Here is a 23,991-nt window from a genome sequence, read left to right on the forward strand (position 1 = left end):
AACTTTAGTTGTGATAAAAACATTGGACTATATGTCTAGATTTTGTATATATTCTAAGGCTGCATGATGCGACTAATGATGATTTGAAAAAAGTCGAATGAAATGCATGAGCTCTGCTTTGATTTTTACGAAGGCTGTACACACTTCATCAGTCTCTCAATTACAATTTGACCAGCACTTGATAATGCCTTGAATTTCCCGGCGGCATCCCCTTTGTGTGGCCGTAATGCCCCATAAAAAATCCATGCCTTTTGCGGCCAGTGGCCGTTGTGCCCTTGGGCGGAATATAATAATTAAAATTCCCATCTCCTGGCTGCACGCTCTGAATCACCTCTCACTCACTTGGCTGTCATAAAGAGAAGCAGTGTGCTTAATATTAGGAACGTTGAGAAATAAATATAGTAGGCCTAGCCTATAGAAAGCTGATGGGATCCTCTTCTTTTTAATAGATGCCATGACTCTGTTTTCTCACACAATTGCATCGCCTATAGAAATGTTGCGCAAGATTTTCGATGATATTTGCATTAATGTCAGAGTGATTAGAGGGACAATAGAGTGCTGAATACCAGGCAGTTAGCAAGTTTGGTAAGCTACTAATGACCATCAGCAGCATCAGAGCTTGGAGAAGCCTAATTACCGTGACTAAACGGTCACGTGGAATTTGACTGCCGTCATGACTCGTGACAGCCGGTGTGTCGGTAATACGGTCACCGCAACAGCCCTAGTGATGACACAGCATCTCAGCTTGATAACTTGGTCATGAGAGTAGGATTTGGGACTCTTATTCCCTAACACACACACACCTTGCTTTAGTAATACACAGATTTAGATTTAGACCAGAGAGTGTAAGCCTGTGGCATAAGTAGCTAATGTGTCACTGCGTTCCTGATCCAGCTTGGGCTTGTTTCCGGCATTGTATGGAGTTGGAGCGCGATAAGTCACAGCTTTAAGTGCTCTAAGTGAGATTGCCCTCCTCACTCTTATGCTCACAGAGGTTCTGATTAACTCTTTCATGTCCAGCTAGAAAGCCCAGCATCTGGTTAGACTGTGAGAAATAGACAGCATACTTTTGAAACAGTCTTAGTTTTGCTTGCCCCCTGAAGTTAAAACGTCACAAGGCGGTGCAGAGTGCTCGATTTGGCTGCTGGGGGACAAGGAAACCAGCAGCAAAAAACCATTGACAACTACATACTGTTTTCAAGGTATTGTTAAATAAATTCTACAACTAAGTTGTATTTATTTTTATTTGTTTTGGGAGGGTAGATCAGCTTTCATATGCAGATAGATTTTGGCTTCTATCAATGTAATTGTTTGCATAATTTCCAATCCCCCATATATATATATTTTTTTAAATATATATATATATTATTATATTTTCCTTCTTTATTATTTCCCCTAACCGTACCACCCCGAATGACAAGTACTATTGGAAAAATTAAGTTATGTTTATTGCCGTTCCGTTTGCTTCCATTTAAGAAATGTTTTTTCAACCGAATCGCGGAACGAATACACCCCTGATCACCTGCAAACACAGTTCACATTCATAGCAGCCACATACAAACAGCATGATCACTTTGGTTGTTCCATAATTTCTTCTCACATCTAGGCGCTCTCCCTCTTTCACCTTTTCCCTTTGCTTGTGGACATCAGTGCACAACACAACAGCTGTCTGTGACCAGGCGAAAAACAAACTTTCCAAGCCAAATCCGCTAACCGCTACACACAGCCTACATCATTGGCACCGTTTTATCTAACGACATAATCAACATAGCTACTAGAACTAACGCATTAGTAAACCCGCTACAATCATGCAGTAAAGTGTATAGTTTAGCAGTTACACTGACGGGCCCCGGTGGTAATGAATTAATACAACCAAAGCTTACCTTGACTTAGAAGAGCTCTACTATTGGATAGCCATAGCCAACTAGCTAACATAGCATCCCTCTTTGTTTGAGCCAGGTCTTTGAGTAGGCTTAACTAGCTAGCTGTATTCACTAGCAAAGTAAGTGAAAAAGAAAGTAAAAAGAGTACAACAAAATATTTCTATCTCCCTCTCCCGCTCTTGCTTCTCCTTAATTATAAATTAATTTGTTCAGAACTGTTCAACTATTGTCTTTCTCTCTCTTTGAGTGAACTACTCACCACATTTTAAGCACTGCACTGCACTACACTGCTAGCTAGCTGTAGCTTATGCTTTCAGGATTTCTTTGAATTCACTGATAATTTCATTGGGTGGACAACATGTCAGTTCATGCTGCAAGAGCTCTGCTAGGTTTGAGGACATCGTCCGGAAGATGTCATAATTGCTGTATAAGTCTGTGGAAGTGGGTGAGAACCATGAGCCTACTTGGTTTTGTATTGAAGTCAATGTATCGACGGAAACTAGCTGGACGGAAACTAGCTGTCCTCCGGCTACACCAGAGAGTGCTGTAAGATGTTACTGTAGACCTTCATTGCAAAATAGTGTGTTTTAATACAATATTTTGTGACACGAATATATTTAGTATAGTTGTAGCTTTTTATAATGAAATTCACTGAGAAGGATGACCCTCCCCTTTCTCCTCTGAGGAGCCTCCACTGGTTGGTTGGATAAAAAAGATAAGTAGGACCCTCACGTATCTGAAATGACATGATCAACTAATGTTTGCTGATCATGAAAAGCATGCAGTTACTTGCTGTATAGTTCTGATGATAGAGCTACAGTGCTGTGAAGTATTTGACCCCTTTCTGATTTTCTCTATTTTTGCATATTTTTAATACCAAATGTTATCAGATCTTCAACAAAAACCTAATATTACATAAAAGGAACCTGGGTTTACAAATACATATATACAGTATATACTTATTTTATTGATTTAATTAAAGTTATGCAACAACCAATTCCCGTGTAAAAAGTAATTGCCCCCTTACACTCAATAACTGGTTGTGCCACTTTCAGCTGCAATGTGTGCAACCAAATGCTTCATGTAGTTGTTGATCAGTCTCTCACATTGCTGTGGAGGAATTTTGGCCCACTCTTCCATGCAGAACTGCTTTAACTCAACGACATTTGTGAGTTTTCAAGCATGAACCAGTCGTTTTTAGTCTTACCACAACATTTCAATTGGGATTAGGTCTGGACTTTGACTAGGCCATTCAAAAACTTCAAATTTGTTGCATTAAAAAAATGATTGTGTAGACTTGATTGTGTGTTTTGGATCATTGTCTTGCTGCGTGACCCAGCTATGCTTCTCTGATACAGAGCAAGAATTCATGGTTCCTTCTATTAAGGCAAGTCATCCAGGTCCTGATGACATGGTTCCCATTATGCCTGGCGAAAACCGAACACTGCATTCCACAATAAGAACCGTATACCAACGGTTAAGCATGGTGGTGGTAGTGTGATGGTTTGGGGATGCTTTGTTGCCTCAGGACCTGGATGACTTGCCTTAATAGAAGGAACCATGAATTCTGCTCTGTATCAGAGAATTCTACAGGAGAATGTCAGGCCATCCGTCTGTGAGCTGAAGCTGAAGCGCAGCTGAGTCATGCAGCAAGATCCAAAACACACAATCAAGTCTACATGAAAATGGCTAAAAAGCTACACATGTGAAGTTTTGGAATGGCCTAGTCAATGTCCAGACCGAATCCCAATTGAGATGTGGTGGCAGCACTTGAAACGAGCAGTTCATGCTTGAAAACCCACAAATGTTGCTAAGCAGTTCTGCATAGAAGAGTGGGCCAAAATTCCTCCACAGCGACGTGAGAGACTGATCAACAACTACAGGGAGCGTTTGGTTGGAGTCATTGCTGCTAAAGGTGGCCAGTTATTGCGTGTAAGGGGCAATTACTTTTTCACACAGGAGCATTGGGTGTTGCATTATTTGTTCGCTCAGGTTCCCTTTATCTAATATTAAGTTTTGATTGAAGATCTGATAACATTCACTATCAAAAATATCAAAAGTAGAGAAAATTGGAAAGGGGGCAAATACTTTTTCACAGCACTGTAATAATCAGAAATGTGTAGTTCTGACTATGCTCTTCAAGAGGTGATGATATCACAACCGAATAGTTAACATTTAGTTAACAATTCTCTGAAAATGTCACACAGTTGTCAGTGGTTCCGGCGGAGCTGGGGGTCTCCTTGCCCCCCAGCAGGCAAATCGAACGCTGCACCTTATTGTGACGTTTTATTGAAAATGACCTATAGCCAGTTGCAGGGAAACCCTGTGAAGTAGAACTAATATCTTCAGCTCATCACTTTTTTCTTTCCTCTCTTATAATATCAGAGCAGTGTTCATTCATTCACGTGACTCCAACGTCCACCCGCAGTGTAGCTACTCTAATGCTATAGTATACATATCCCTGCCACATGCCTCAGTTCACTACATAAACCCTATCGCGTCGACATTTTATACAAACCCACAGGCCTGCATGTTGCTGCTATCAAACCCTGCCTCGTTAATATGCCCCAGTCATGGAGACTTGGGTTACTATTGTAGTGTGTTGGCACAGGATGTGGGTTGGTCTGAATGAGAGACATGCTGATTGTTCAGCTCTGCTCTGGCTGTTCTGTTCTCTTCTGCTCGGTTGTGAGGCATATTACCCCTCTGCACTAATGATGCCTGTGGAATGGCTGCTGCAGGCCAATAAGAAGGAATAGAGGAATAGAGTGGGGGAAGAAGAAAGAGAGAGAGAGAGGTCTGCAGATCGACATTAGCATGTTGGTAGGATAGATGGTTGTATCCACTGCATTCTACCCTGTTTGCAGAACTAGCATGACCCGGCTCACTAGATAGCAAGTGCCTGAGTACAGTTGGTTGACTCAGGCAAGACTTCTGTTGTCAGTGTCAAATAGTACAGTTCAATCCTTGTGCCATTTGAAAACCGTGAACAATTCTGTCATTGTTGAGGAAGAGGAAGAGCCTCTCGCCTGATCCGTCAGTGTGCAGTTTTCCATGTAATTTGCGGGTAGGCCAAAGGCATGCTTAGATAAACAGACAGTGTAGTTACCTGCCTGTACAAATCTGTCTCTCTCTGTCTGTCAGAGAGGGTTTGGATCCCAGCCTTATTTCTCCAACCTCAGTCGGAATTCCCCTGGAACTCGAAGACACTGATTTAACACAACCTAATGCCATTAAAGGGCAACTGTGGTAAAAAAAAAAATGTAAAAAAATGGATGGGACCTTGGTTTAGGGTGTGTGTGTGTGATTTATTGTTGTAATTTGTAATAAAACCTGGGGTGTAACTTTTTATGGAAATTATAACCTCAATATCAAAACGAAGAGTGGGATAATCAATCAATGAAGTTCTTACTGTGTGTAGTAGTTGATTTTAACAATGCTTGTATAACGTGTGTGTGTGTGCTCTCAAGTATGTTTGTGTGTGTGTGATTATGTGATTTCATGTATGTGTTTATGAGCAGGGAAAGGGGCTGTGTGTTGGATGATGGAGAGTGCTACAATGGAATGTTCCCACTCCCGTAAGTGGAGATAAATTGCTGTTTATGTTTCCGCGTTGTCTGACAGAAATAATGTTCCTGTGTTTACGTTTTGGGCCAGAGGCTCCCCTGCGCAGTGTACACGTTAGAGCTGAGGATTTATGCTGCTCCCATCTCCTCAACAAGGTTTATTAAGGCCAACCTTAGAGCAAAACATAGCCAAGGTGGTGGTGGTGCTTTATACAGTAATGCAGTCGACTCTAGATTAAAGTGCAAATGGGATAAGTGCAAACTCTGTATATGTGCATTGCAGTTCACCAATCTCTGCGGTATTTGATATATACATGCTTTAGTTTGTGCATGTATTCATGACAGGCCTTAGCCATTCAATAGAACGGGAGTTGACTGTTTATGTCATAGATATAAAAGGAATAAGGCTCAGAGACAGAACTCTATATTGTGAAATATAACATGCTGTCAGTCATTTACTGCTGGGACTCAGGACAAGGTTAAGTTAAAGAGAGCGGAGCTTCCATTAGGTGGAGAGGAAATGGACCACAGTAGGACAGTATTGCTGGCTGCAATCGGGTCTGGATCCATCCAGGTCTATATGGAACGGGTCTAGTTGTCCTCGGGTCCATTTGGAACTGGTCTCTATATTTAAAAAATGTATTTATTTATATCTATGGACCTGGGTCTAGATGGAAAAGCCCCAGGTCCATTTTGTAAAAGGGTTCAACTTTTTGGACCTGTGAAAGCCTCTAATACACGCACGCATGCACGCACGCACACACACACACACACACACACTAAAAAGGGAAATCAAAACCGGTGCACCTCAGAACTTCTCAGATGTCCTGGTTTAGGCACTTTTGACACCTCAACCAAGACCACAGGAAGTAACCTGGCAAAACAACTTTTAGCTCCAAGTTTGTTTTCATGGTTGTTTGTTATTTAGAACTTTACCCGTTTATAAGCTTACTGTGGTCTGTATGACCCCCAGCTTTATTGTGGCGGATAACATGGTCTTACTAGGGTTATCATGGATTATAGGCAGCATGGTATTCCTTTGATGTTAATCAACTCCTTCCACTTTCAAACCACATTGGCAATTTGAAATCATTGGTAAAAATAACAAAAAAGCTGAGGAATTCAGAAAGCTGAACATAAACCACATGAGTTTTATAATGTAATTATAATGCCTTCTATCACGCCCACAGCCAATTAAAATCTCACGCAACCTATAAAAATGCATAGTATTTATATTACCTATAATACATTCATAATACATTATTTGCGATTCGCTGTTCCAAACATATTGCTCTGCTGTAGAGGGACAAGAGAAAGCCATGAATAAAGTTTTGATCAGTCCAAAAAATAAAAGTGCTGAAGATAAATTGGCTCCGTATTTAAAAAGAAGATGGAGCAGAAGAGTTTTTGAGCAGGTACAGATATAGTATATCGTCAAAAATAATATCCTTATATGTAACTGTATGGATTTTTTTCCCCCCATCACAACTTTAGCATTCCACCAACTTTTTTCTGTCTTTTCTTTATATCTGAAATGTGTTGCTGGAATCAAAGCCTAAACTTTTATTTCCGTGAACCGACCTAGTCATGATTGCGGTAAAGTTCTGCCTATGGCTTAGTATGATATGTAGCCGCAATGCTGACGCGGCATTGACCCGCACTAGGCTCTTAAACTCTTGATGGTTGCTAGGCTGCGCCTGTTACTACTATCCTCCTGGCAGTTCTAAACTTTGCAAGGCATGTCACTTCACCCATTTCATCGCATAGCCCACCACATCCACTGTTTTCTTTACCACAAATGGATTGATCCATAAAGAGTGACAGTGGAAATAAATATCGCTGAATTACGATAACATTGGATTAAAGTAGGCTAATGCAATTGAAGGCATCAAATTGTTGCTTACTGAAGTCATCCAAGTGTTGTAATACATTTGAAGCAATAGCCAAATATTTCAGCACCGTTTTGCGCCGCTTTGAGACAAGCGTCATGTCTCGTTTCCATAAATCAATCAATGTCAAATTGTTATTTTCACTGAATCTCCGTTTGGATATTGATCAGGCTACAATTAGGTTGTGGAAATGTTAGCTAAGTTGAGGTGAGTGCTGCTCATGATCATCTTGTCCAGTCGGCTCATTCATCAGCGTCGATCAGAACATTGTCAGCATGTCACGTAGCTTACCAAGTGGATTATTTTACTCTTCACTCGCAGTCACTTAGTACCCTAGGCCTACTCCCTACCAAAAGCCTGTGACTTGTCTTAATCAATCGATGTGATTTTGTTTGGCTGAATCGCCCTCTGTATATTTGGCTAATTGGTTTCAGGCTGGGCAAATAAGTGGAGGTTGGTAAAGGTAATCTACTCATTTGCTCATCTAACACTGATCAGAGACATTTAACGTGCGATAATGTCGCCTAAATCAAGTGTAGGCCTATTATTTTTGCTCGGTCGTGTATAGGTAACTTCAAAAGCCCACGGAAGTTGTGAAATATCGACGTCCACCTACATCAGCCCACGCTTGCTCCTACTCCTGCTTGTGGTGAAATGGGACTGTATGAAATGGGCTCGTAAAAACACTGCCTGATTTGTTTTACAGGCAACTTACCGTAAAGTCTGTCTGCAAAGGGTATTAGTAGACCTACACTGTGATCAGTACACCTACCTAGTGATCAGACCATCAGAGCGGTAACAGAAGACAGGGTAAACAGGGGGAAGAAGACATGTGGAGACTGCCATCTCTGCCACCCCATGTGGTCCTCTCTCTCCAGCCAGAGAAGCTTCTCTCTCTGATCACAGCCCTGTTTTCCTTGGACACACTCTAAAGGCTTTCTCTCACATATCACTATCTACCCCGTCTATTTCTGTGACTCGGCGGATGTTGAAGAAAGCAACCCTTTATACTGCTACCATCCTAGAATGTCATCAGGAATGCATGTCTTCTCAGAAGTTGCCTTTAAACTTGTGTGACTTCCTCTTCTGAGTTTCCACACAATGGGATAAACTAGGTTGTCATGCAGATGAGGTTTGACATTTGGCTGACTACAAAATAAAGAAGGCAGCATTTTAAGGTACCCTGGGAATGGGACATGTCTTTATACGTCGATATTAACTTCCTGCCTTAAATGCTTCCATTGAGACACAGCCATTTAATGTTTTGAGGATTTGAATGAAAGTGATGCACGTCATGTCATAATGACAATCATTAACTTGGTTGAGGAAATTGTGTCCATGTTTGTTTTTAGTGTGAAACCAGTAGTTAGATCAGGGTGTTTTCATTTTGTGCCGTTGCAGCCAAACAGAGCTAAAATAGAATCAATGGTCTTATACAACTGGTTAAGATGGGGGACTTTGGCATCATTACTGAGCAGGCCAGTGTGTGTGTGTGTGTGTGTGTGTGTGTGTGTGTGTGTGTGTGTGTGTGTGTGTGTGTGTGTGTGTCACTTTGACCCATGACTCAGTTGTTAAATAGTCGGTAGGGAGTTTAGAATCAGCTTCAGTGTTTGATGTCAGGAGAGGGGCAAAGAGAGACGGGGGAACGGAGGAGAGAAGGGAAAAAAGCCTGGGATTCTGTGACGCACCTTTCCTATGGAGTGAGCAGAGGGTGTAAAGAGATCCATAACTCCATAGACCACACTATTTACCAAGAGAGTTTTCATCTCAATTCTTCGTAGCTCTCTATTTACCACCACAGACCGATGCTGGCACTTAGACCGCACTCATTGAGCTCTATACGGCCGTAAGCAAACAGGAAAACGCTCATCCAGAGGCGGCCCTCCTAGTGGCCGGGGACTTTAATGCAGGGGAACTTAAATCCGTTTTACCTAAATTCTACCAGCATGTAAAATGTGCAACAGGAGGGAAAAAAACTTGAGACCACCTTTACTCCACACACAGAGACGCATACAAAGCTCTCCCTCACCCTCCATTTGGCGAATCTGACCATAATTCTATCCTCCTGATTTCTGCTTACAGGCAAAAACTAAAACAGGAAGCACCAGTGACTCGGTCAATAAGAAAGTGGTCAGATAAAGCAGATGCTAAGCAAGACTGTTTTGCTAGGACAGACTGGAATATGTTCCGGGGATTTTTACGATGGCATTGAGGAGTACATCACATCAGTCACTGGCTTCATCAATAAGTGCATCAATGACGTTGTCCCCACAGTGACTGTACGTACATACCCCAACCAGAAGCAATGGATTACAGGCAACATCCGCACTGAGCTAAAGGGTAGAGCTACCGCTTTCAAGGAGCGGGGCTCTAACCCGGAAGCTTATAAGAAATCCTGCTATGCCCTCCGACGAACCATCAAACAGGCAAAGCGTCAATACAGGACCAAGTTGGAATTGTACTACACCGGCTCTGACACTCGTCGGATGTGGCAGGGCTTGCAAACTATTACAGACCACAAAGGGAAGCACAGCCGCAAGCTGCCCAGTGACACGAGCCTACCAGACAAGCTAAATTACTTCAAGGCAAGTAACACTGAAACATGCATGAGAGCATTAGCTGTTCCGGACGACTGTGCGATCACGCTCTCTGTAGCCGAGCTGAGTACGACGTTTAAACAGGTCAACATTCACAAGGTTGCAAGGCTAGACGGATTACCAGGATGTGTACTCGGAGCATGCGCTGACCAACTGGCAAGTGTCTTCACTGACATTTTCAACCTGTCCCTGGCTGAGTCTGTAATACCAACATGTTTCAAGCAGACCACCATAGTCCCTGTGCCTAAGAACACAAAGGCAACCTGCCTAAATGACTACAGACCCGTAGCACTCACGTCCGTAGCTATGAAGTGCTTTGAAAGGAGGCTGGTAATGGCTCATATCAACACCATTATCCCAGAAACCCTAGACCCACTCCAATTTGCATACCTCCCAAACAGATCCACAGATGATGCAATCTCTATTGCACTCCACACTGCCCTTTCCCACCCAGGTGGTGAGGGTAGGTAGCAACACATCTGCCACACTGATCCTCAACACTGGAGCCCCCCAGGGGTGGGTGCTCAGTCCCCTACTGTACTCCCTGTTCACCCATGACTGCATGGCCAGGCATGACTCCAACACCATCATTAATCTTTCTGGGAAGGGGGTTCCGCTAGCAGAACACCTGGCCTACAGCCAGTGAAATTGCAGGGCGCCAAATTCAAACAACAGATATCTCATAATTAAAATTCCTCAAACATACAAGTATTATACACCATTTTAACTCTTACATCTAGATGTTCCGCTAGCGGAACACCTGCTCCAATATCCAATGATGGGCGTGGCGCGAAATACAAATTCCTCTAAAATCCGAAAACGTCCATTTTTCAAACATATGACTATTTTACAGCATTTTAAAGACAAGACTCTCGTTAATCTAACCACACTGTCCGATTTCAAAAAGGCTTTACAGCGAAAGCAAAACATTAGATTATGTCAGCAGAGTACCCAGCCAGAAATAATCAGACGCCCATTTTTCAAGCTAGCATATAATGTCACAAAAAACAAAACCACAGCTAAATGCAGCACTAACCTTTGATGATCTTCATCAGATGACAACCCTAGGACATTATGTTATACAATGCATGCATGTTTTGTTCAATCAAGTTCATATTTATATCAAAAACCAGCTTTTTTACATTAGCATGTGACGTTCAGAACTAGCATACCCCCCGCAAACCTCCGGTGAATTTACTAAATTACTCACGATAAACGTTCACAAAAAACATAACAATTATTTTAAGAATTATAGATACAGAAGTCCTCTATGCACTCGATCTGTCTGATTTTAAAATAGCTTTTCGGTGAAAGCACATTTTACAATATTCTCAGTAGATAGCCCGGCATCACAGGGCTAGCTATTTAGACACCCACCAAGTTTAGCACTCACCAAAATCAGATTTACTATTAGAAAAGTTTGATTACCTTTGATGTTCTTCGTCAGAATGCACTCCCAGGACTTCTACTTCAATAACAAATGTAGGTTTGGTCCAAAATAATCCATAGTTATGTTCCATCAGCGACGTTTTGTTCGTGCGTTCTAGACACTATCCGAATGGTAAATAAGGGTCGTGCGCATGGCGCATTTCGTGACAAAAGATTTCTAAATATTTCATTACCGTACTTCGAAGCATGTCAACCGCTGTTTAAAATCAATTTTTATGCCATTTTTCTCGTAAAAAAGCGATAATATTCCGACCGGGAATCTGCAATTAGGTAAACAGCCGAAAGAAAATACAGCACGGGGTCGACTCGTGCACGAGCATGAAGCCCTTTGTCCGCTGATAGACCACTTAGCAAAAGCGCTCGTGTGTTTCAGCCAGGGCTTTGAATTACGTCATTCAGCTTTTTCCCGGGCTCTGAGGGCCCATGGAAGCCGTAGGAAGTGTCACGTAACAGCAGAGATCCTTTGTAATGGATAGAGAGAATCAAGAAGGGGAAGAAATGGTCAGACAGGGTACTTCCTGAACAGAATCTTCTCATGTTTTGGCTTGCCAAATGAGTTCTGTTATACTCACAGACACCATTCAAACAGTTTTAGAAACTTTGGAGTGTTTTCTATCCAAAGCTACTAATTATATGCATATTCTAGTTTCTGGGCAGGAGTAATAATCAGATTAAATCGGGTACGTTTTTTATCCAGCCGTGAAAATCCTGCCCCCTATCCATAACAGGTTAAAGATAAACTTCTCGTTAATCCAACCATAGTGTCCGATTTCAAAAAGGCTTTACGGTGAAAGCACACCATGCGATTATGTTAGGCCAGCGCCTAGCCACAAAAAACCATACAGCCATTTTCCAAATAAGGAGAGGTGTCACAAAAGTCAGAAATAGCGTAAAAATGAATCACTAACCTTTGATGATCTTTTTTATGATCTTCATCTGGTGGCACTCCCAGGACTCCATGTTAGACAATACATGTTTGTTTTGTTCGATTAAGTTAGTCTTTATGTCCAAAAACCTCATTTGAAATTGCCGTGTCATGTTCAGAAATGCATTGTCTCAAACAAACATCCGGTGAAAATGCAGAGAGCCACATCAAATTACAGAAATACTCATCATAAACATTGATATAAGATACAAGTGTTATACATACGATTAAAGATACACTTCTTATTAAGTTTGCAGACGACACAACAGTGGTAGGCCTGATCACCGACAACAACGAGACAGCCTATAGGGAGGAGGTCAGAGACCTGGCCAGGTGGTGCCAGAATAACAACCTATCCCTTAACGTAACCAAGACTAAGGAGATGATTGTGGACTACAGGAAAAGGAGGACCGAGCACGCCCCCATTCTCATCGACGGGACTGTAGTGGAGCAGGTTGAGAGCTTCAAGTTCCTTGGTGTCCACATCACCAACAAACTATCATGGTCCAAACACACTAAGACAGTCGTGAAGAGGGCACAACAAAACCTATTCCCCCTCAGGAGACTGAAAAGATTCTACAGGTGCATCATTGAGAGCATCCTGACTGGTTGCATCACCGCCTGGTATGGCAACTGCTCGACCTCCAACCGCAAGGCACTACAGAGGGTAGTGCGTACGGCCCAGTACATCACTGCGGCAAAGCTTCCTGCCATCCAGGACCTCTATACCAGGCAGTGTCAGAGGAAGGCCCAAAAAATTGTCACAGACTCCAGCGACCCTAGTCATAGACTGTACTCTCTGCTACCGCACGGCAAGCGGTACCGGAGCGCCAAGTCTAGGTCCAAAAGACTTCTATACAGCTTCTACATCCAAGCCATAAGACTCCTGAACAGCTAATAAAAGGGGCTTCCCAGACCCCTCTTTTACGCTGCTGCTACTCTCTGTTAATTATCTATGCAAAGTCACTTTAACTCTCACTTTAATATTACCTCAATTACCTTGACTAACTGGTGCCCCCGCACATTGATTCTGTACCGGTACTCCCTGTATATAGCCTTGCTATTGTTATTTTACTGCTACTGTATAATTATTTGTTACTTTTATTTTCAATTTTTTACTTAACACTTATTTTTCTTAACTTCTTCAAGCATTGTTGGTTAAGGGCTCGTAAGTAAGCATTTCACTCTAAGGTCTTTTGTATTCGGCGCATGTGACAAATAACATTTGATTTGATTTGATTTGGAACTCTCTCTTTCTTTCACACACACACGCACAGGCACACGTGTCTCGCTGAAATCTCCTATCCCATCCTTGTACAAACACACAAAGGACTTATACCTACTTGGCCCATTGAACAGATGGAATTCAAAACTTGATCTCAAGATGGGGGAGTGTAGGTGTGAAGTCTTGTCTCTTATGACTGAAAGAGGAATCTTATGTTGGCCTACAGAATCAGTGTTTGTTATTTATGAGTGGATCCATTCAGATCAGTGGCCATGAAGGAAAGGAGACAAGGCAGAAGGACATTTCAGAGTGTTTTCATCACTAGTCCCGTGGAGGTACAGTTTTTCTGGTAAGGCAAGCATGGCAGGGTTCGGCCTGGCCTTGCATCCGGGCATGCAGAGAACAAAGGCCTCGAGGAGGAGTGTAGGCTCAGATTTATTACCTAGATTGGATCAGAAGGTGGTGTTTGAGGAGGGAATTTCTACCCGGGGAGGTGAATGTGTACCGCTTAGTTTCTGGATCTGTGTGATCGGGCTAAGGTATAAAATGTGCTGTGTGTGGGTGCGTGTTTGCATGGGCATGCATTTTCGCTTGCTTGCGTGTGTATGTACGCGTGTGCATTTTTCATTGCGTGTGTGTGTGTGCGCACAAGCGTGTGTGTGTGTGTTCCTGGCTCGGACTAGCCCATATGTTTTCCCTGTACGACATCAAAGCAGCAAAAAGCTTGCTAAAGTAAATTAAGCACACAGTGAGAGTGAGGGGTAAGCATCCGTAATTCTATATTGCCTGGAATGAGGTAAGGGCTAAACTACAGATTACTAGATTTATGCTCTGTCTTTGTCAGCTGAAACTGAAGAAGCTGGTACTAAACGACGATATCAACCTGTATTTGCCCCATAGCGTGGCAAAGTTACTACGGTATCGTTTTAAACAAACACACAGGTAACAGTGGAATAACGTAACTGTGGAGATTACCTATTTAAAGCCTTAGGACAGACGCCTTCATATAAAGCATTCTTCTTCTAACTGAACCTGTAGCCAAACACAGCACAGGATATCCCATGAGGCAAAATTACAAAGACACCCTGAAACAACCCACTGGGCACAGATGCCAGTTCAACATCTTCTGTTGATTTAGATTTGGTTGAGTTGTCAACTAATGTGAAATCAACAAAAAATGTCACCATGTTATTTGATTTAGATTAAAAGTTGGTTAAACTAGGCGTACAGTACCAGTCAAAAGTTTGGACACACCTACTCATTCAAGGGTTTTTCTTTATTTTTACTATTTTCTACATTGTAGAATAATAGTGAAGACATCAAAACTATGAAATATCACATATGGAATCATGTAGTAACCAAAAAAGGGTTAAACAAATCAAAATATATTTTAAGTAGCCACACATTGCCTTGATGACAGCTTTGCACACTCTTGGCATTCTCTCAAACAGCTTCATGAGGAATGCTTTTTCCAACAGTCTTGAAGGAGTTCCCACATATGCTGAGCACTTGTTGTCTGATTTTCCTTCACTCTACAGTCCAACTCATCCAAAACCATCTCAATTGGGTTGAGGTTGGGTGATTGTGGAGGCCAGGACATTTGATGCAGCACTCCATCACTCTCCTTCTTTGTCAAATTGCCCTTACACAGCCTGGATGTTTGTTGGGTCATTGTCCTGTTGAAAAACAAATTGTAGTCCCAAGAAGCGCAAACCAGATGGGATGGCGTATCGCTGCAGAATGCTGTGGTAGCCATGCTGGTAAGTGTGCCTTGAATTGTAAATAAATCACCTATAGTGTCACCAGCAAAGCACCCCACACCATCACACCTCCTCCTCCATGCTTCACGGTGGGAACCACACACGGAGATCATCCATTCACCTACTCTGCATCTCAAAAAGACACAGTGGTTGAAAATCTCAAATTTGGACTCATCAGACCAAAGGACAGATTTCCACCAGTCTAATGTCCATTGCTCATGTTTCTTGGCCCAAGCAAGTCTATTCTTCTCATGGGTGTCCTTTAGTAGTGGTTTCTTTGCAGCAATTCAACCATGAAGGCCTGATTCACGCAGTCTCCTCTGAACAGTTGATGCTGAGATGTCTGTTGCTTGAACATTTGTTTGGGCTGCATTTTGAGGTGGAGTTACCTCTAATGAACTTATCCTCTGCAGCAAAGGTAACTCTGGGTCTTCCTCTCCTGTGGCAGTCCTCATGAGAGCCAGTTTCATCATAGCGCTTGAGGGTTTTTGCAACTGCACTTTAATCTTTAAAAGTTCTTGAAATTTTCCGCATTGACCGACCTTGTCTTAACCTAATGATGGACTGTCGTTTCTCTTTGCTTATTTGAACTGTTCATGCCAAAATATGGACTTGGTGTTTTACCAAATAAGGCTATCTTCTGTTTCCCACCCCTACCTTGTCACAACACAACTGATTGGCTCAAACGCATATAGAAGGAAAGACATTCCACAAATATACTTTTAACAAGGCACACCTGTTAATTTAAATGCATTCCAGGTAGTGAAGCTCATGAAGCTGGTTGAGAGAATGCCAAGAGTGTGCAAAGCTGTCATCAAGGCAAAGGGTGGCTACTTTGAAGAATCTCAAATATAAAATATATTTTGATTTGATGAAAAAAATGTTGGTTACTACATGATTCCATATGTGTTATTTCATAGTTTTGATGTCTTCACTATTATTCTACAATGTCGTAGAATAATAGTAAAAAAAAAAAACTTGAATGAGTAGGTGTGTCCAAACTTTTGATTTTGCATAAAAGCATAATTCAGTTGTTGCCAGAAGCACAGCTGCAGTCACTAACGCTCTGGATAACACAAAAACAGCCTAGCCAGCTCTTTTAGGGTGAGTAAAATGGTCAGAGTGAGCTGTTCTCTCATTTGTGTATGGAAGTAGCTAGCAGGCTAGCCAACGTTAGCCAGTTAGCTTGGGTGCTTGACTGCTGTTGTTAGGTCAGAATGCTCGGATCAACTCTACTCCTCGGCCAGAACGTCCAGTGTGCGCTCTAAACACTCCGACAATCTGACAACGCTCTGAGTTTACAGTAAGAACACCCGGAGCGCACTCTGAGCTCACTCTGGCACTCCAGAATAAATTTATGAACACACCCATAGTATAAACCAGCCTTTAGTCTTGAAATCTTTGGTTGTTTAAATATATGGCCTCACATGTGAATCCTTAAAGAGATGGGTGGGGCTAAGGCTTTAGAGGGTGTGAACGATGCTGAATGGGTGTAGACAAAGAAGAGTTCTCCAGTAGGTGTACCAAAACATTAAAGGGCCATTTTCTCAAAAGTGAGGTTACAAGTTTATCAACTTTCAAAGCAGAATTACTTTCCCATTGTTCCTCAACTGTATTGTAAGATATACAATTTTCTAGCTCTGAGTCTCTACTTGATCCAATGTAAAAAACACAATTTCATTCAAATTGATTCAAACCGTTTTTGCCCAGTGGGAACTATATGGCCTACACCAGGGATCATCATCTAGATTCAGCCGCGGGACGATTGTTTTCTTGAGCGGATGATCGGGGGGCCGGAACACAATTACAAATAAATGGTAGACTGCAAATTGACCGCAAGAATCCACAAACAGATATAATGTTTGACTAAAACATAATCATTTCAAACCTTGCTTACATTTGTATATGATCACATCTCTTTATTATGCATGGGGATAATTGGGAACATATTTCTTAAATTAAACTCATTTGGAGCTGATTTCCTGATGTTTTTACAGTCTTTTATGTCCAACAATGTAGAAAAAATATATATATATTGCTCAGAAAACTTGGGAAGCCAAATAAAGCCACCCATGGTCCACCAGTTGGGGAACCCTGGCTTACACTTTCTGGATACTTCTGCATAAGGAATACCTGTTAGGGCTGACTTGTTGTATCATCTGCCAGAGACATTTGACCTACTTGCAGTTCAGTAAAGTCTTCATGTGCAAAACAGCCCTTACTGTTTTCTTTGTACGTGTGCATGATTACCAAAATCAAAGAATGAGATGGGTGTAGGAGTGAGAGTGTAGGGTATATACGCATAGGGGTAGAGGTGCTGCTACTGATGACCTTGCCACGCACACGCATGCACACGCGCACACACACACACACACACACACACACACACACACACACACACACACACACACACACACACACACACACACAGAGGGCTCTTTCATAGAGGCAAAGATATACCATCAGGTTACATTCCCCCTCTTCATCACCACCCTCTTTGATACCTAGTGGAAGGTATCACTAGACTTCCCTTTCCCAGGATAAAAGACTTGACATGTCGTTCCTCTCCTCTCTCTCTCTTTCTTCTCTTTCTTCTCCTGGAACGTGTGCGCTTGTTCTATGACAGGCCAGAGACAGCAGCAGCAGCCATGGCGACAGGCCAGACAGAGGAGCCGATTGGTCCGAGATTACAAACCACACAGGAAGTTTTGCTGTTTGCCGCGACCTGATTGGAGGTGAAGTGAAAGACAACGACCCCTTTGTGTGGATGCCTCCCGCTGAAGTTTTCCACCTAACCAGTTCTGTCTCACATGTCCTTTGTTCCGTTGTGCCTCGTTGCAAGATGAGGTCTGATATAGAGAATTATAAGGGTTAATCAACCCATCTGGTGTGACATGTTTTATCTCAGTACACCCGACCGCCTGCATGTGCTAGTTCATTATTTTACCTATAGCCGAGGCTCAGATCACTATAATATACATTCAGGTGTGTGACTATAGATTGCAGAGACTGAGCTCAATGTAATGAACAGTGGCGTAAACAACCATGCCCTGTGTATGTGGGAACAGATGAGTAGCGGGCTTGGCATGGTTCTGCTCGGCTCCACTGTCTGCATGTGGCTGGTCTGGGCTTGTGGGCTCAGCACAGAGGTGCCTACGTGACGAACGCGCTGATTGGCTAATGCAGGTGAGTGCATGCCAATGTGTGTTTGTGTGCCTGAAGGCATGCGCTAGTCACACACCCACGCACATCTACAGTATATCCACACATACACACAATAACGCTCATACATTCATCAAATAAGATCTTAGCCACACATAAAAGTAGCATTAATTCAGTGTCTCTCTCATTCGGAATTTGTCTGCATGCAACAGACCGTGGGTCTGGGTTAGGAGAGGGGAGTCGGTCGGCGTCTCACCCAGAACCTGGCCACCTAGCTGGGGCCTAAGTTATGGAGACTTCACTAGATACAGTAGAAGCCTCTGCCTTCCCATACTGTCAAAATCAAACACACTTCTGATGCAATCTGGAAAGCTGCTTTCTGCAACTGCTTGAATCCCGGCCTTCCTCTCTGCCAATAGGTCTGTACATGTTCCTCTAAACCAGACTGACCTGCCAACCTGAGGGTATTAAAGAGCCTCCCCACAGGTAGTTGTCAGGACAATACTCACCACTAGTCTACTATGCATCTCCCAGGCTGCTCTTACAATGCCCTCCACAGTTACAGTAGACACTATTGTTAGAGCAGACTTCAAACTAACGCGTTGGCACTGGCTGCATGCTGAGCGGCATGTCTCAAAGCACAGGAGGGTAGAGGACGGGGTGACGGGTTGAACTGCGGGGGGGGGTTTGGACACCCCCCTCATGGCGAAGCGTCCATCCTGACCCCCTCTCAGACAGACGCCCAATAATACCTTACCCACAACGCCTTGGCAATGTTCCACTCCGACCAATGGCGGCTAAGTCTGGAGACTGCCGCGTTTCATCCTTTATCCCGACGCTGGCCAGCGTTACCATGTTATGTTTAATCTCTGTGAGAGAGTGTTAGAGTACGATGCCCCCAGGTCTTGTTCTTTAAGCTCAGAGATGTTTCTGATCTTGTTGGATGAGAAACGACTTGTGTGAAATGGGGGCTCGGGTGAGTGGTTGCATTCTTGAGTGATGTCGATACATTTCTTCCTTGATAGAATCATGACATTTTCCCATCTGCTTTAACCCCATGAGCGTTACGGGAATGTTGTCATGACAAAGGTCCATCCATTTTAGCTATGAGGCGTGTCCGCCTCGAAGCGGGCGGTCCGGCGGAGCCTTCCACCCAGCAGGAACAGCGGTAGCGCAGCTATAAGTTGAAATTGAAAAGACTAGAAAAGGCAGGCAGGCACGCACGCATACACACACACATACGGACACACAACCCATTCCTGTGATCTTTGCTCTCTGTTGTGTTTACACAAGCACAACTCTGGGAGAGATCTGAGGGCTTCAGGCCATGGTACCAGTACCTAAGCTATGAAGTCATCTTATTAAGATTACAACCCCTGTACACCACGTACTGTACAGCACTGTTTTCATTTCCCGTTAAGGTCTCTTGTGGGTGTTAATGGGTGAGACGAAGGGAAAAGGAGGGAAAAGGAGGGAAAGTCGACGGGGAACCCCAGTACAACGTGAGAAATCTCGCCGCCCTGGTAGATTTCACAGTTGTGTGGCGCTTCAGCAGACACTGTTTAACAGTCCTTGCCTTAGCTTATCATTCTGGGCCATTTCACCGTTTTTACTAATGGTCTCGCCTTTCTAACTGTCTGGCTAGCAGATAGATATCATGGCCCAATTAGCGGATAGTGCCTGTTTGTTTCCATTACGTGGTAATTGTGTTCTTAAAATGTTTGGCTGTTGTGTGATTCTGCCTAGGCTCTACTACATCATAATAATTAAACGTGATGGAAATACAGCTAAAGTCGGAAGGTTACATGCACTTAGGTTGGAGTCATTAAAATTTGTTTTTCAACCACTCCACAAATTTCTTGTTAACAAACTATAGTTTTGGCAAGTCGGTTAGGACATCTACTTTGTGCATGACACAAGTCATTTTTCCAACAATTGTTTACAGACAGATTATTTCACTTATAATTCACCAATTCCAGTGGGTCAGAAGTTTACATACACTAAGTTGACTGTGCCTTTAAACAGATTGGAAATTCCACCAAATGATGTCATGGCGTTAGAAGCTTGTGTTAGGCTAATTGACATAATTTGAGTCAATTGGAGGTGTACCTGTGGATGTATTTACAGGGCCTACCTTCAAACTCAGTGCCTCTTTGCTTGACATCATGGGAAAATGTACAAACAATAGTACGCAAGTATAAACTCCATGGGACCACGCAGCCGTCACACCGCTCAGGAAGGAGATGCGTTCTCTCTCCTGGAGATGAACGTACTTTGGTGCGAAAAATGCAAATCAATCCCAGAACAACAAAGGACCTTGTGAAGATGCTGGAGGAAACAGGTACAATAGTATCTATATCCACAGTAAAACGAGTCCCATATCAACATAACCTGAAAGGCCACTCATTAAGGAAAAAGCCACTGCTCCAAAACCGCCATTAAAAAAGCCAGACTACAGTTTGCAACTGCACATGGGGACAAAGATCGTACTTTTTGGAGAAATGTCCTCTGGTCTGATGAAACAAAAATATAACTGTTTGGCCATAATGACCATCGTTATGTTTGGAGGAAAAAGGGGGATGCTTGCAAGATGAAGAACACCATCCCAACCGGGAAGCACGGGGGTGGCAGCATCATGTTGTGGTAGTGCTTTGCTGCAGGAGGGGCTGGTGCACTTCACAAAATAGATGGCATTATGAGGTAGGAAAATTATGTGGATATATTGAAGCAACATCTCAAGACATCAGTCAGGAAGTTAAAGCTTGGTTGCAAATGGGTCTTCCGAATGGACAATGACCCCAAGCATACTTCCAAAGTTGTTACAAAATGGCTTAAGGACAACAAAGTCAAGGTATTGGAGTGGCCATCATAAAGCCCTGACCTCAATCCTATAGAAAATGTGTGGGCAGAACAAAAAAAGCGTGTGCGAGCAAGGAGGCCTAGAAACCTGACTCAGTTACACCAGCTCTGTCAGGAGGAATGGGCCAAAATTCACCCAACTTATTGTGGGAAGCTTGTGGAAGGCTACCCGAAATGTTTGACCCAAGTTAAACAATTTAAAGGCAATGCTACCAAATACTAATTGAGTGTATGTACATTTCTGACCCACTGGGAATGTGATGAAAGAAATAAAAGCTGAAATAAATAATTCTCTCTACTATTATTCTGACATTTCACATTTTTAAAATAAAGTGGTGATCCTAATTGACCTAAGACAGGGAATGTTTACTATGATTAAATGTCAGGAATTGTGAAAAACTGAGTTTAAATGTATTTGGCTAAGGTGTTTGTAAACTTCCAACTTCAACTGTAGATCCTAAAATGGACTGACACGCTAAAGAGAAAGAGGGAAAGAGAGAGAGAGAGAGAGCGAGAGAGAGGGACAGAGGGAAACAATGATACCAATGTAAAAAGTAGGGGAAGGTAGAAGGTTAAAAGTGGGCCTTAGAGGATGATAAGGCCATGTCCCCTCTTCCCCTTCCGGCCCTTCCCTGTAGTAGTCTTGTCCCACACACAGGCTGTTGGGTAGACATGGGTGAGATGTTGGGATAGCAAGGGATAAAGGGACATTGTGAGGAAGAGGCCTAGTTGTCAAAGAGGCTGCTGTAAGTCTTTATCAACACCATCCCCTAGGGTGGGTGTGGGCATTGATAACCTTCATAGGAACGCATGGGCCACTACTGATGACATCATCATACCCTTAGGAATGCCTGGTTCCTTGCAGTTGTTTAGGGTGCACTACCTGGCTGTGATAACACAACGTGACATAGAATGAATAGAACGGGCGTTCACATTCAAGTCAATTATGGCATAATGGGTGGACTGGCAGCCATTTTGAGTGTACCCATGCCAGGAAGTAAAGGCAGGAAGTGTACCCTTCAAACTGTGCTGTGATCTTTTTGAGTCAACTCAACTTACATTACAAAAAATACATTCCATTGCATGAGGCACTTCAGTTAGCATCATTTTAATTAACATTCTACATTACCATGGCAATCCAGCATCAGTTAATAGAACATTCGAAATTACCATGGAAATTGTTGTATCACAATACCAGGCAGCCATTTCGAGTGTATCCATGAGTTTACCATTCCAATTGCTAGGGTTAGATGTTCTATTAATTCTTTCTATGGCTATTACATTGTTCATGTGGTTATTACATTGTTCTAAAATTCAGTGATATGGTATCAGTCAAAAGTTTGGACACACCTACTCATTCAAGCGTTTTTCTTTATTTTTTACTATTTTCTACATTGTAGAATAATAGTGAAGACATAATAACTAGGAAATAACACATATGGAATCATTAAATAAATCTAAATATATTTTAGATTCTTCAAAGTAGCCACCGTTTGCCTTGATGACAGCTTTGCACACTCTTGGCATTCTCTCAATCAGCTTAATCTGGGATGCTTTTCCAACAGTCTTGAAGGAGTTCCCATATATGCTGAGCACTTGTTAGCTTGTTAGCTGCTTTTCCTTCACTCTGCATTCCAACTCATCCCAAACCATCTCAATTGGGTTGAGGTTGGGTGATTGTGGAGGCCAGGTTATCTGATGCAGCACTCCATCACTCTCCTTCTTGGTCAAATAGCCCTTACACAGCCTGGAGGTGTGTTGGGTCATTGTCCTGTTTAAAAACAAATGATAGTCCAAACTGTTCGCTGCTCTGGCACCCCAATGGTGGAACAAGCTCCCTCACGACGCCAGGACAGCGGAGTCAATCACCACCTTCCGGAGACACCTGAAACCCCACCTCTTTAAGGAATACCTGGGATAGGATAAAGTAATCCTTCTAACCCCCCCCCCCTTAAAAGATTTAGATGCACTATTGTAAAGTGGTTGTTCCACTGGATATCATAAGGTGAATGCACCAATTTGTAAGTCACTCTGGATAAGAGCGTCTGCTAAATGACTTAAATGTAAATGTAAATGTAATAGTCCCACTAAGCGCAAACCAGATGGGATGGCGTATTGCTGCCGAATGCTGTGTCAGCCATGCTGGTTAAGTGTGCCTTGAATTGTAAATAAATCACAGACAGTGTCACCAGCAAAGCACCCCACACCATCACACCTCCTCCTCTATGCTTCACGGTGGGAACCACACATACGGAGATCATCCATTCACCTACTCTGCGTCTCACAAAGACACAGCAGTTAGAACCAAAAATCTCAAATTTGGACTCATCAGGCCAAGGACAGATTTCCTCCAGTCTATTGTCCATTGCTCATGTTTCTTGGCCCAAGCAAGTCTCTTCTTATTATTGGTGTCTCCTCTGAAAAGTTGATGTGAGATGTGTCTGTTACTTGAACTCTGTGAAGCATTTATTTGGGCCGCAATTTCTGAGGCTGGTAACTCTACTAAACTCATACTCTGCAGGAGAGGTAACTCTGGGTCTTCCTTTCCCGTGGCGGTCCTCATGAGAGCCAGTTTCATCATAGTGTTTGATAATTTTTGCGACTGCACTTGAAGAAACGTTCAAAGTTCTTGAAGTTTTCCAGATTGACTGACCTTCATATCTTTAAGAAATTATG

General features: G+C 42.8%; 1 long non-coding RNA gene across 1 annotated transcript in view; it reads left to right on the forward strand.

Annotated features, from left to right (window-relative positions):
• The window catches only part of LOC115201102 (uncharacterized), a 74,961-nt gene that overhangs the window by 13,711 nt on the left and 37,259 nt on the right, over positions 1 to 23,991 (forward strand). The window lies entirely within an intron of this gene.

Source organism: Salmo trutta, chromosome 10 (assembly GCF_901001165.1).
Source record: "Salmo trutta chromosome 10, fSalTru1.1, whole genome shotgun sequence".
Taxonomy (NCBI): Eukaryota; Metazoa; Chordata; class Actinopteri; order Salmoniformes; family Salmonidae; genus Salmo; species Salmo trutta.